A 14659-nucleotide genomic window follows, 5' to 3' on the forward strand; every position below is an offset into this window, starting at 1 on the left:
CAAACCCACTGCCGTCGAGTCGATTCCAACTCATAGCGACCCTATAGGACAGAGTAGAACTGCCCCATAGAGTTTCCAAGGAGTGCCTGGCGGATTTGAACTGCTGACCTCTTGGTCAGCAGCCGTAGCACTTAACCACTATGCCACCAGGGTCTCCTGGTACCTGTACACATCTCCTTAAACCACAATCTCTAAATAAAGACAATTACAAACTCATATTTGAGTCTAAAGTAATAAAATTAACATGCATACAGTCAAAAACACACTAGACCCGTTTACATCTTATATTTTATAAGCGAAGAAAACAAAATTATTTGATGCACACACACCAGGAAGAGATACTCATAAAAATTACAGTCCTTGTTTCTGTAACTGGTTACATGGTTGTAACTGGTATTTAGAACTACCTTCTTCCACCACCCATTCTGGATTCCCTTTACTCTCAGCAAGCACCTCAGCTGGTTATGGTTCTTTGCCTGATAGTGTGAAGCAAGTCTTCATTCCTGAAGGGTCTGGGCCATTAGTAAAAAAAAAAAAATTTTTTTTTTTTATCGTGTAGAAATTGGGTTGCTGTAGTTTTCCATTGACTTTAATCACAGGGCATGGTAGTACTAAGAGACACTTTAAGGGATCTCCTGTATTCCAGACATTCTCTTTTTTACTTCTATTATGCAACAACAATTCTATTTCCCTTTGGTAGTAAGGGTCAATCACACCAGCCAATATGGTAACTTCCTTCACTTCCTGTTGATTCAGAGGCATGAGGAGCCCAAAGTGGCCACATGACATTCTTAATTTCTAGTTCATTGGAATCTATGCTGTGTTTCCAGGTGAGAGCATTCTTTCGTTTGAACTAATACCGCTAGACCTGCAGGGCAAAAGGTCATGGGGACAGGAACAAAAATTTTGTGAGTGGGTCATTAGGAGTAATAGTGAGTAGTACTATTCACATCTCCACCCCTTGATTCCTGGAACCGTGAATCCTTCCATGGAAGAAACAGCTCCATATATTGGATACTGGTTTAGAGCATAGACAGCCTCCTGGAGGACATTGCTCTAACCCTGCAAAGTGTTACCACCTAGCTGGCACCGTAATTGTGTCTTTAGAAGGCCATTCCACCATTCTATCAAGACATCTGCTTCAGGATGATGGGGAACATGGTAATACCAGTGAATTCCATGAGCATGGCCCATTGCTATGAGTGCCTTGATGCTGTGTGGGATACCATTCCGTGAGGCCACGGATGGTAGTTTTAGCAGACATTGCATGTGGGAAAGGTAAATCTGTATACAGAGTGTCTATTCCAGTAAGAACAAACACTGCCCTTTCCTTGATGGAAGCGGTCCAGTGTAATCAATCTGCTGACAGGTTGCTGACTGATCACCTTGAGGAACAGTGCCATGTTGGGGACTCAGTGTTGGTCTCTGCTGCTGGCAGATTGGGCATTCAGCATTAGCTGTAGTCAAGTCGACCTTGGTAAGTAGATGTCCATGTTGCTGAGCCCATGCATAAGCTCCATCCCTGACACCATGGCCACTTTGTTCAGGAGCCCAATGGGAAATGACAGCAGTGACTGGGGAAAGAAGATGACTGGTTTCTACAGAACATATCGTCCTATCCACTTGACTGTTAAAATCTTCCTCTGCTGAGGTCACCCTTGGTAAGCACACACGAGACATACTTTACTTCTTTGGCCCATTTAGAGAGGTCTATTTTTATTCACATACCTTTTACTCATAGATCCTTGTTACCAATTTTCTAAGCATGTTCCTTCCAAGTCCGTGACAATCCAGCCAAACCACTGGCCACAGCCCATGAATTAGTACATAATTGCACAACCGGCCTTTTCTCTTTTTAAGCAAAGTAAACAACCATGTACACTACTAAAAGTTCTGCCCACTGGGAGGATTCTCCTTCACCACTGTCCTTCAGGGAGCTCTCACAAAGGGACTACAGTGTTGTCGTTGTCTGCTCTTGAATTGTGTCTGAATATTGTCCAGCGCCATCTAAAAACCAGGCATGAATTTTCTCTTCCTCAGTTAACTGATCATAGGAACTCCTCATGAGGCCATAAATATAGACTGTGAGAGGGAAGCTAATGTGACAAGAGTGGAGACCATGCGTAATTGAGCCACTTCTTCACAAAACTTACTTGAGCCTTCAGGTCCTGCTTTGAGCCTCATCTCATATATACCACTTCCATTTAATGATGGAGTGTTGCTGTGGCACGTTCGACTTTATAACTTTGTGGGTCAGACAACACCCAGTTCATGATAGACAACTCAGGCCATGTGGTGACTTGGTGGCCTATGGTTAAGTGTTCAGTCTCTATTAGGCTCTGGTAACAAGCCATAAGCTGTTTCTCAAAAGGAGAGTAGTTATCTGTGAGGATGGCAGGGCTTTGCTCCAATATCCTAAGGGTTTATGCTGTGATTCACCAATAGGGGTCTGCCAAAGACTCCAAACAGCATCTCTATCTGCCACTAACACTTCAAGCACCATTGGACCAGCCAGGTCACATGGCCGAAGTGGCAGAGCAGCTTGCACAGCAGCCTGAACCTGTTGCAGAGCATTACCTTGTTATGGGCTGCATGCAAAACAGCAGCTTCTCAAGTCACTTGATAAATAGGCTGAGTAGCACATCCAAATGAGGGATATGGTGCCTTCAAAATCCAAAGATGTCCAACAGACTTTATGCCTCCTTTTTAGTTTTAGGAAGGGTCAGATGTAGCAAGTTATCCTTCACTCTAGGACTATCTTGACATACTCCACACCACTGAACTACTCAAAATTTCATTGAGGTGGAAGGTGCCTGAATTTTTGTGGGATTAATTTCCCACCCTCCAGCACACAAATGTTTTACAAATTAATCCAGAGTCGTTGATACTTCTTCCTTACTAGGTCCAATCAGCATAATGTCATTAATATAATGGATCAGTGCGACATCTTGTGGAAGGGAAAAGCAATCAAGGTCCCTGGGGACTACATTATGACATAAGGCTGGAGAGTTGATATACCCCTGAGGTAGGACAGTGAAGTTGTATTGTGGCCTTGTTAGCCGAAGGCAAACTGCTTCTTGTGTTACTTCCAGGAGATGTATTAATTTCCTTAAGCAATGAAATCATATGGAATAGCAGCTGCAATTGGAATCATCACTTGGTTAAGCTACAATAATCCACTGTCATTCTCCAAGATCCATCTGTTCTTTGCACAGGCCAAACAGGCAAGTTGAATGGGGATGTGATGGGAATCACCACCTCTGCCTCCTTCAAGTCCTTGATGGTGGCAGTAATCGCTCCAATTCTTCCAGGAATGTGGTGTTGCTTTGGTTTACTATTTTCTTAGGTAGAGGCAGTTCTGATGCCTTCCACTTGGCTTTTCCTACCATAATAGTCCTTATTCCACTTGTCAGGGATCCAATATGGGGGTTCTGACAGCTGCTGTGTATATCTATTCCAATTATGCTTTCTGAAGCTAGGGAAATCACTATAAGATGGGTTGAGGGGCCCACTGGACCCACTGTGAGATGAACATGAGTTAAAACTCCATTTATAACCTGAGCTCCATACGTCCCCCCTCTGACTGGTGGACCACAGTAATGTTTTGGGTCTCCTGGAATTAGTGTTAGATCAGAGCCAGTATCCAGTAATCCCTGAAAAGTCTGATTATTTCCTTTACCCAGTGAACTGTCACCCTTGTAAAAGGCCATAGATCCCTTTCAGGAAGGCTGTGGAATAATTAACAGTATAAATTTTTGGCAGCATAGTGGGGTTCTTCCTCAAGGAGACTCGGCTTCATTCAAGGGGTTGTGAGTGTAAACTGGCTCAAGTCTGGGAATTGACTGAGGGGCTGTGACTCTCTATTTTGGCAATTCAAGTTAGACTGCTGTTCACTTGACCTAGAATTCTTCCACTTGTACAGATCAAGTAAATATTTAGTAGATTTCTGATCTATTTCACTCCTAGGGACATCATGACTAAGTAGCCAATGCCATAAGTCCATATGAATCAGACTGTTCTGAGTACTTCTTTGACTCCGCTGTCCATTACAGTATTCATGTAAACCTTACCACCACAGGGTCCAATCAGCCCCACTATAGTTAGGTATCTCAATTCAGTTAGGGCAGTTCCCACCGTCAAATCTGGCTTACCTAAAATAGCAATCACAGCAGTCTTCAAGGATGTGGTAAAAGATGTGTCCTCTGAGCACTCCATGTGTGGGCATGTGGGTCCAACCTGATAAATCCACTCCAGCTAGTCAATTTCCCTAAGCCTTTGGACACTTTCTACAGTATACAAAGGCAGGTCTGGTACTTCAGTTTGATTTAGTGTAGGCTACTGTATTTTTTTACTGTGTAATATATGCTTCAGTGAAGCAACAAAATAGACTATTAGATCCTTTCCTAACTTCTCAAACTGAAACACTGAATGAAGAACTTGTGCTTAGTGGGCCCATATCAATAAACTCAGACCGATCCAACTTTATGTTCATCCCACGCCCTTAATAGCCATTCCCATACATGTTACCCAGGTTTCTGTTTGTACATATTAGAAAAGTCAAGTAGTTCTTTTGGAGTGTAGCGTACCTCCACCTGGGTCACACTGTGTACTTAACCTTTTGGGACTTGCTGTGACTTAAGTCTAGTTATAGGTCTAGGAGTGAAAATGGGTGGTGGGTCCTGGTAACATTCAGCAATGTCTTGTAAGACATCTACTCAACCTCAAGTGATGTCCAGGCTCGAATTTTTTCTTTAGTTCTTTCAGCTTTAGAAATGCTGAGCATGTTCTTCCCTCTGGTTTTCTATCTCCAGATCTTTGCACATGTCATTAAAATACTTTGTCTTCTCAAGCCATCCTTTGAAATCTTCTGTTCAGCTCTTTTACTTCACCATTTCTTCACTTTGCTTTAACTACTTGATGTTCAAGAGCAAGTTTCAGAGTCTCTTCTGACATCCATTTGGGCCTTTTCTTTCTTTCCTGTATTTTTAATGGCCTCTTGCTTTCTTCGAGTATGATGTCCTTGATATCATTCCACAACTTGTCTGGTCTTGGACCATGAGCATTCAACGCATCAAATCTACTCTTGAGATGGTCTCTAAATTCAGGTGGGATATGCTCAAGGTCATACTTTGGCTTTTGTGGACTTGCTCTAATTTTCTTCAGTTTCAACTTGAACTTGCATATGAGCAATTGATGGTCTGTTCCACAGTCAGGCCCTGGCCTTGTTCTGTCTGATGATATTGAGCTTTTCCAACACCTCTTTTCACAGATGTAGTCAATCTGATTCCTGTGTATTCTATCTGGCAAAGTCCACATACATAGTTGCCTTTTATGTTGGTAAAAAAAGGTATTTGCAATGAAGTCACTAGTCTTGCAAAACTCTATCATGCGATCTCTGGCATCCCATTTCTATCACCAAAGCCATATTTTCTAACTACCAATCCTTCTTCTTTGTCTCCAACTTTCACATTCCAACCATCATTAATTATCAGTACATATTGATTGCATGTTCAATCAATTTCAGACTGCAGAAGTTGGGAAAAATCTTCAATTTCATTATCTTTGGCATTAGTAGTTGGTACGTAAATTTGAATAATAGTCTTATTAACTGGTCTTCTTTGAAGGCTTATGGATATTATCCTATCACTGACAGCACTGTACTTCAGGATAGATCCTGAAATGTTCTTTTTGACGATGAATGCAACGCCATTCCTCTTCAATTTGTCATTCCCAGCAAAGTAGACCATATGATTGTCCAATTGAAAATGGCCAATACCATTCTATTTCAGCTCACTGATGTCTGGGATATAGATGTTTATGTGTTCCATTTCATTTTTGACAATTTCCGGTTTTCCTAGATTCATACTTCATACATTCCACCTTCTGATTATTAATGGATGTTTGCAGCTGTTTCTTCTCACTTTTAGTCATGCGCCATCAGCAAATGAAGGTCCCAAAAGCTTGATTCTATCTTCATCACTAAGGTTGACTCTACTTTGAGGAGGCAGCTCTTTCCCAGTCGTATTTTGAGTGCCTTCCAACCTGAGGGGTTCATCTTCTGGCAATATATCAGACAAAGTTCCACTGCTATTCATAAGATTTTCACTGGCTGTCATGGACTGCATCACGTCCCCCCCCCCACCCAAAATGTGTGTATCAACTTGATTAGACCATGATTCCCAGTATTGTATGGTTGTCCTCCATTTTTTTGATTGTAATTTTATGCTGAAAGGATAAGGGTGGGATTGTAACACCACCCTCACTCATGTCACCTCCCTGATCCAAGGTAAAGGGAGTTTCCCTGGAGTGTGCACCACCTTTTATCTCTCAAGAGATAAAAGGAAAGGGAAGCAAGCAGAGAGTTGGGGACCTCATACCACCAAGAAAGCAGCACCAGGAGCAGAGCACGTCCTTTGGACATGGGGTCCCTGTACCTGAGAAGCTCCTCGACCAGGGGAAGATTGAAGACAAGGACCTTCCTCTAGAGATGACAGAGAGAAAGCCTTCCCCTGCACACCCTAAATTTGGACTTGTAACGTACCAGACTGTCAGAGAATAAATTTCTCTTTGTTAAAGCCATTCACTTGTGGTATTTATGCTATAGCAGCACTAGATGACTAAGACAGTGGTTAATACTTTTCAGAGGTAGACTACCAGGCCCTTCTTCCTAATCTGTCTTGATCTGGAAGCTCAGCTGAAACCTGTCTGCCATGGGTAACCTTGCTGATATTTGAATATCGATGGCATATCACAGCAAAATGCAAGCCCCCACAGTATGACAAACTGACAGACACATGGCAGACTTAATTACTTCTGTAAGAAAGATCCTTTTTCTCCCTCTGGCAGCTCTAGTGGAAGGTACTTGTCTCTTCAGCTTCTGTTTCCCAGCTCCTTGGTGATCTCCATGTGGCTTGGCATCAATCTTCCCTCATCTCTGTTCCCCTTGCTTGTTTAACCTCTTTTATATCTCAAAAGAAATTGACTTAAGTTGTACCTTACACTAATCTTGTCTCAGGGTTGAGACAGTGGCTGCAACAATGGGTTCAAGCATAACAACAACTGTGAGGATGGCACAGGACCAGGCAGTGTTTTGTTCTGTTGTAAACAAGGTCACTATGAGTCAGAACTGAGCCGAAGGCACCTAACAACAACAACAATCCTGTCTCATTAACATAACCTAGTGACCCATTTCCAAACAGAATTATAACCACAAGCATAGAGGCTAGGATTTACAGCACATATTTGGGGGGCACACGATTCAACCCATAATATTCCACTCTTTTGTCCCCCAAAATTCATGTCCTTGCCACATGCAAAACACATTCACCTAATCACATCATCCCAAAAGTCTTAAATCGACTCCAATCCAAACCTCATCTTATGAATCATCTAAAACAAATATGGGTGAGACTTTAGCTGTATTCCAACCTGGGGCAAAATCACCCTTCATCTGTGAACTTGTGAAACCTACAAGGTATCTGCTTCCAAAGTTCAGTGGTAGAATAGGCACAAGGTAGATATTTCCTTTCCAAATGGGAGAAGTCGGAGGGAAAGAAAGGATAACAGGTACAAAGCAAGTCCAAAACCCAGCAGAGCACATTACATTAGCTCTCATGGCTTGAAAATAATTCTCTCTTCTCTGGAGCCCTGGTGGCGCAGTGGTTAAGAGCTCAGCTGCTAACCAAAAGGTTGGCAATTTGAATCCATCAGCCGCTCCTTGGAAACCCTATGAGACAGTTCTACTCTATCCCATAGGGTTGCTATGAGTCAGAATCAACTTGATGACAACAGGTGTGGTTCCCCCCACCCCGGGACCATCTGGGAAATGGCCCCTCCCTCCAGAGTCTGGGCATTGGCTATGCCTTCTGGATTCTGGGTGGAGGTCCCTTGGCCCTGGGCTTCAGCTCTGTCTTCCAGGCCCACAGGGACAGCAACTCTGCTCCCTCAGCTTTGGGTAGCCCTCTTCTCCTAATCCCCAGGAGGCCCTGTTCTTCTGCCCCTTGGACATAGCAAACCCACTTCCTCAGCTTTGGGTGGCAGCCCCATCCCCCTAGTACACCCCCCCTTTTTTTTTTATCAATTATCTTTTTAATTTTATTTTTTAATTTTTATTGTGCTTTAAGTGAAAATTTACAAATTAAGTCACTCTCTCATACAAAATCTTATATACACTTTGCTATATACTCCTAGTTGCTCTCCCCCTAATGAGACAGCACGTTTCTTCTCTCTCCGCTGTGTTTCCATGTCCATTCAGCCAGCTTCTATCCCCCTTGGCCTTCACATCTCCCCTCCAGAGAGGAGCTGCCCAGATAGCCTCATGTGTCTACTTAATGTAAGAAGCCCACTCCTCACCAGTATCATTTTCTGTCTTGTAGTCCAGTCCAATCTCTGTCTGAAGAGTTGGTTTTGAGAATGGTTCCTGTCTTGGGATAATAGAATGTCTAGGGACCATGACCTCTGGGGTCCCTCTGGCCTCAGTCAGACCATTAAGTCTGGTCTTTTTACTAGAATTTTGGGCTCTGTATCCCACTGCTCTCCTGTTCCTTCAGGGTTTCCCTGTCATGGCAGTCATAGGCTGTAGTCGGGCACCATCTAGTTCTGGTCTCAAGCTGATGTAGTCTTTGATTTATGTGACCCATTCTGACTCTTGGGCTCATACTCATTCTCCTTTGCTCCAGGTGGGTTGAGACCAATTGTTACATCTTAGATATCCGCTTGCTAGCGTTTAAAACCCCAGGCACCCCTGGCATATCTTAATGGCAACCCCATGCTCTGGAACCGAGTTGGTGAAGATCTGACTCTTTGAAACCTAGGAGGCTTTGGCACCACACTTTGAGATCCAGGAGTCCTTTGCACCACCCTTTGAAACCAAGAAGGCCCTGCTTCCCATGTTCCTCACAACAATTTTGCTGATCTCTGAGCTGCCCCAGGGATGGTTCTTTTCTTTTCTTGGAGGACAACAGGTGTAGCTCCCTTGGCTTGTTTCTTGCCTGTAGAATTCCAAGAGGCAGACAATATTCTCTCCTTTCATTCTTTCTCTGCCCCCTTCAGTCTAAGCCAATGGGTTTTCTGCTGTGGTAGTTCATTAGATCCATCAGTCACAGGCTTAATCTCTTTAACAAAAGTTTACACAGCCACATCCTTGGTGAAAATTCTAGGACATATGTCCTTAGAATTTTCTAAATCTTTAAGTTTTCTTTTCATTTTGCACAGCTAATTTTAAAGTCCATCTCTTCCCTCTAGCATTTTACTACAAGCAGCAAGTAGAAATGACACGGTCCCTTTAAGGTCTTGCTTAGAAATCCAATCAGCCTGATATCCAAGTTCATTACTTACAAGTTCTACCTTCCACCAAACATTTGAACATATTTCAGATAAGTTCTTTGCCACTGCATAAAAAGCATCGCTTTTCCTCCACTATCCAATTACATGTTCATCATTTTCTTTTAAAGTCTCATCAGAAGTACATTTAAAGTCCACAATTCTAGAAACATTCTGTTGCTGGCACCATATGTATTCTCTAAGATGATACAGGCTTTCTCTATAGCTCTCGTCACTTCCTTCTGAGTCCTCACCAAAACTGCCTTTGACATCCATAATTCTACTAAAGTCTTTTCAAGGAAATCTAGGCTTTTACTAGTAACCCAAGCCCACTAACATCAAGTCAATTCCGACTCATAGAGACCCTAAGGAACAGAGTAGAACTGTCCCATAGGGTTTCCAAGGCTGTAAATCTTTATAGAAGCAGACTGCCACAGCTTCCTCCTGTGGAACGACTGGTGGGATTGAACTGCTGACCTTTTAGTTAACCACTACATCACCAGGGCTCAAAACTTTTCCAGCCTCTACCCATTACCCAATTGTAAAACTGCTTCTACACTTTAGGTATCTGTTGGAGCAGCACCCCACTCTTCATCCTCAGTTATAGATTAAAAAAACAAAAACAAAAAATACTTTCAACATTTTGAATATCATCAAGAATAAGAAAAGCATAATAGAAGTCATTATTCCACTCACAGAAAAAGCTGTGTAGCCACTGGCCATTATACTTAGTGTAGTTCTTTTTTCTCCACCTTCAGAAAGAATGAAAGTAGAGAAGGTACAGGGGGAAGAAGCCAAACTGGCTAGTGAGAGAAAGACTAGAAACATTAAAATTCTTAGAAAAGAATCACAGATTCTTAGAACTGAAATGATACTTAGACATCATATATACCATTTGTTTCCAGAATACTCCTGGCAATTCAACATCAGAATCTTTCCTTTTTTCGTATCCTATTCCCAAACACCTACTTGTCTTTTCTCCACTGCCATCGCCCTGGTCTGTTACGTTCTCTCTCATTTAGACTAATGCAAGAGGATTTTACTTGGTTATCCTCTTCTACTTCTGCTCCTCACAACCATGTTCTAATTTCTCAATCCTGCAACCAGGGAGTTTTAAAATGCAAATTAGATCATATCATTGGCTTACTTAGAATACTTCAATGGCTTTTTGTCAACCTTATGGTCAAGTCCAAAATACTCAATATGGCCCTGAATTATCTGGCTCCTGTCTCCTTCACTAGTATCATCTCACATGTTTTTCCCTTGGATCATCAAGATCTAGCCACTTTGGTTTTCTTTCAATTCCTCAAAAGAGCTAAATGCTTTCCACTTAGGATCATCACATATGACAGTAACCACTACAATAGTAGCTAAGACTTATTAAGTTTTTACTATGTGACTGGCGCCATATTAAGGGTTTTATGTGCATTGTTATGTCTAGTTCTCACAAGAAACTATTTGAGGTAGTTATTACTTTTTTCCTTTTACTGCTGAGAAAACAGATGTTTAGAGAAGTAATTTCTCTAAAGCAAGGTAAGTGGCAAAATTGGCCATTAAACTATACTACATACTCCAGGAATTTTCTTTCTGTCCACTATTCCCTGGCTAACAAAAACTATTCTTTATGGTTACAACTCATATGTTATTTCCTCATGGAGTCCTTCCTTCATCTCCTAAATCTAAATTTGATATCCTTGTAATAATCCCTTTAGCTTTTTCTTTATAGAATATATCACAGTTTATAATTATATATTTCTTTATGTGATTATTTGTTTAATGTCTGTCAAACCACCAATAGACTGACTGTAAGTTTCGTAAAGGCAGGGACCATATGTTCAATAGATTTTCCTAGTATAATCAATAAATATCTAATGAATAAATGATTGAAGATAGTCATCCAGACCTTTTAATAATGAGGCACTGAATACTTCATGGAAAAGCCTGCTTAAGTGTTGCAAATTCTATCAAAAAAATTCTTGCCTACATTAAACCAAAAGCTGCTGTCTTATGTCTATCTACTGATTCTAATTCTGGTCTCTTGAGCATACTGAAAAAATACTTTCTTTTCTCCTTTACAGTTATTCAGCCTAGAAAGTTCAGACAGGGGGAATGGCAATTATGGTGGAATAATTTCAGATTTACTCATGAGATAAGGAAAGCTAGAAGTAAGGGGAATGAGGGAACATCTTTTGAGATTAAAGACTCATTTAGGGCACATTTACAGAACTAATTCTTTGCAGGTAGCACATGATTGCAAGAGGTGTACAGGCATGAAATATAGATGGGGCTGCTGTGCTTGGAATGCTTTGTTACAAATTGGGTTCTAATTGGTATAAATACAGAAAGAAACAAATGAAACTGGAAGAGATCTAAATAAAGCCTATTAAGTGACTATACAAATGGTTTGACCAAAGTAAAAACTAGCTACTACAATTAGGGTGGGATATCTCAAAGTTACAAGATTGATGTCACGAAGTGCAACCATATCCTCCCATAACTCTTGACAGTTTGTTGGCGATGCAACTCTGGATTAGATGAACTATATTTCTAAGACTTGAAATCAACAAGATAAAATAAAAGCCTAGAATTTCTGAGAGCCAAAAACATACTTTGAGAATTTAAAAAATTTTAATTAATTCAATAGCATCACTAAATCTTTTTAAAAAGCTTTTATCCTCCATCCTTAACGAGAAAGATAAAATTTCAAAATTGGAAAGGTCTTTTTGTTCAAAAACTTATCTGACACTCCTCTACTATATCTAGGCCAAGTAGCTGTTTAACTAATATTGAAACATCCCCAGCATGATATAATGCAGAGAGACTTGGATTTTGAGTTTGAAGCTCTGGGTTTAAATCTCAGCTCAGCAATTTATTAGCTATGTAACTTTGAACGAGTTACTTACCATGCTTCAGTTCTGTCATTTTTCAAATCGGAACAAGATGTATTTTTTTTTTAATTGTTTGATGAATAAATGAAATGCCATAATATGAAACATCATTTAGCATAATACCTGGCATGTAGCAAATGATCAATAAATTTTATTTTCCTCCCAGTGACAGAAACCCACTAACTGCCAAGAGGGCCAATTTCCTTTTTTGGACAGCACTGGTGATTGATTCTTAAACTGTGTGGAACTAATCCAACATTAAGTAAATAACATTTAAAAGTTTGATATGGAAGTTGTAATTTTAAGAAAAGATGTTTTTCACTGTTATTTTAACTTTGACTACTAACTCCAGTTTATATATATTTAAGTAATCTATCAATCAGAAATTACAGAATTTAATTTCTTTCGTTAACCTTTGAAAAATATGTTAGTCATATTTATGAGAAGCTTCAAAATGCTCCATTGATGAAAATAAAATGCTCCATGGAAACTTTCCTTATCAGCAAAGAACAAAACTTCGCCTTCCAGTGACTCAGGATTAACTGGGTGTGACAATTATCTTTTAAGATTAGATACACCCTTTCCCTATTTTTATTAACATTTAATGACTACATGAAGAAGAATGAGGCATCAGGACTGGAGGAAGACTCATTAAAAACCTGTGGTATGCAGATGATACAACCTTGCTTGCTGAAAGTGAAGAGGACATGAAGCACTTACTGATAAAGATCAAAGGCTACATACAGCCTTCAGTATGGATTACACCTCAACATAAAGAGAATAAAAATCCTCACAATTGGACCAATAAGCAATACCATGATAAATGGAGAAAAGACTGAAGTTGTCAAGGATTTCTTTTTACTTAGATCCACAATCAAAGCCCATGAAAGCAGCAGTCAAGAAATCAAATGGTGCATTGCACTGGGCAAATCTGCTGCAAAACAAAAACACAAACCTGTTGCCATCCAGTTGATTCTGACTCATAGTTACCTTAAAGGGTAGAGCAGAACTGCCCCATAGGGTTTCCAAGGAGCACCTGGCAGATTGAACTGCCAACCTTTGGTTAGCATCTGTAGCTCTTAATCTCTATGCCATCAGGGTTTCCACACTGCAAAGGACCTCTTTAAAGTGTTAAAAAGCAAAGATGTCACCTTGAAGACCAAGATGTGGCTGACCCAAGCCATGGTGTTTTTAATCACCTCATATGCATGCGAAAGCTGGACAATGAATAAGGAAGACCAGAGAAGAGCTGATGCCCTTGAATTACGTACGGCATGGGCGAAGAATATTGAGTATACCATGGACTGCCAAAAAAAAAAAAACAACCCAAACCTGTTGCCGGCGAGTTGATTCCAACTCATAGCGACCCTACAGGACAGGGTAGAACTGCTACAGGACAGGGTAGAACTGCCCCATACGGTTTCCAAGGAGCGCCTGGTAGATTTGAACTGCTGACCTTTTGGTTAGCAGCCGTAGCTCTTAACCACTATGCTACCAGGATTTCCATGGACTGCCAAAAGAATGAACAAATCTGTCTTGGAAGAAATAGAGCCAGAATGCTTCTCTTAGAAGCAAGGATGGCAAGGCTATATCTCACATACTTTGAACATGTTATCAGGAGGAGTCAGTCCCTGGAGAAGAACAACATGCTTGTTCAAGTAGGTCAGCAAAAAACAGAAAGGCCCCCAACGAAATAGATTGACACAGTGGCTGCAACAAAGGGCTGAAGCACAACGACAGTTATAAGTATGGAACAGGACCAGGCAATGTTTTGTTCTGTTGTGTATAGGGTTGCTATGAGTCAGAATTGACTCGACGGCACCTGATAACAACAATGGCAAAAATCGAACCTACAAAAATATTTATTTTACTAAAAAACCAGCAAATACAATCATTCAATTATTTAAGCTTACCAAATAATTTTGCAGAAATTTTTATTTAAATCATAAGATAGGTTAAGATAATCGAATTTACTCATTGGAGCTATCAAATGGTATCACCTGCTTTATGACGATTAACCCAGCACTCTGTAAATAAACTCACTTGCATTGTGGTAACTGATTTACCACTTGTGTTATGTGGGTTCATGTGTTAGAGAATATTTTGGCTGGCTTTCCCCACTAAAGTAGCCCTGGTGGAGCAGTGGTTAAGCTGCTCAGCTGCCTACCAAAAGGTCAGTGGTTCAAACCCACCAGCTACTCCACAAGAGAAAGATGGGGCAGTGTGCTTCCATAAAGATTTATAGCCTTGGAAAACCTGTGAGGAAGCTCCAACTCTGTCCTACAGGGTCACTACGAGTTGGGATTGACTCTACGGCAGTGGGTTTGGTTCTCCCCTATAAAAAATAAAATTACTTCTAACATCTGATTAATATATAACATGGAGCCTCCTTCTTTCACAGTAATGTATCTTTACACAAGTCAAACTTTGAGAAAAGTTTAGTTATCTCT

General features: G+C 40.8%; 1 protein-coding gene across 1 annotated transcript in view; it reads right to left on the reverse strand.

The window, feature by feature from the left end:
• The window catches only part of COL24A1 (collagen type XXIV alpha 1 chain), a 362779-nt gene that overhangs the window by 187424 nt on the left and 160696 nt on the right, over positions 1 to 14659 (reverse strand). The gene's annotated exons all lie outside the window — the stretch shown is intronic.

Source organism: Elephas maximus, chromosome 3 (genome assembly GCF_024166365.1).
Source record: "Elephas maximus indicus isolate mEleMax1 chromosome 3, mEleMax1 primary haplotype, whole genome shotgun sequence".
In the NCBI taxonomy this organism is placed as follows: domain Eukaryota; kingdom Metazoa; phylum Chordata; class Mammalia; order Proboscidea; family Elephantidae; genus Elephas; species Elephas maximus.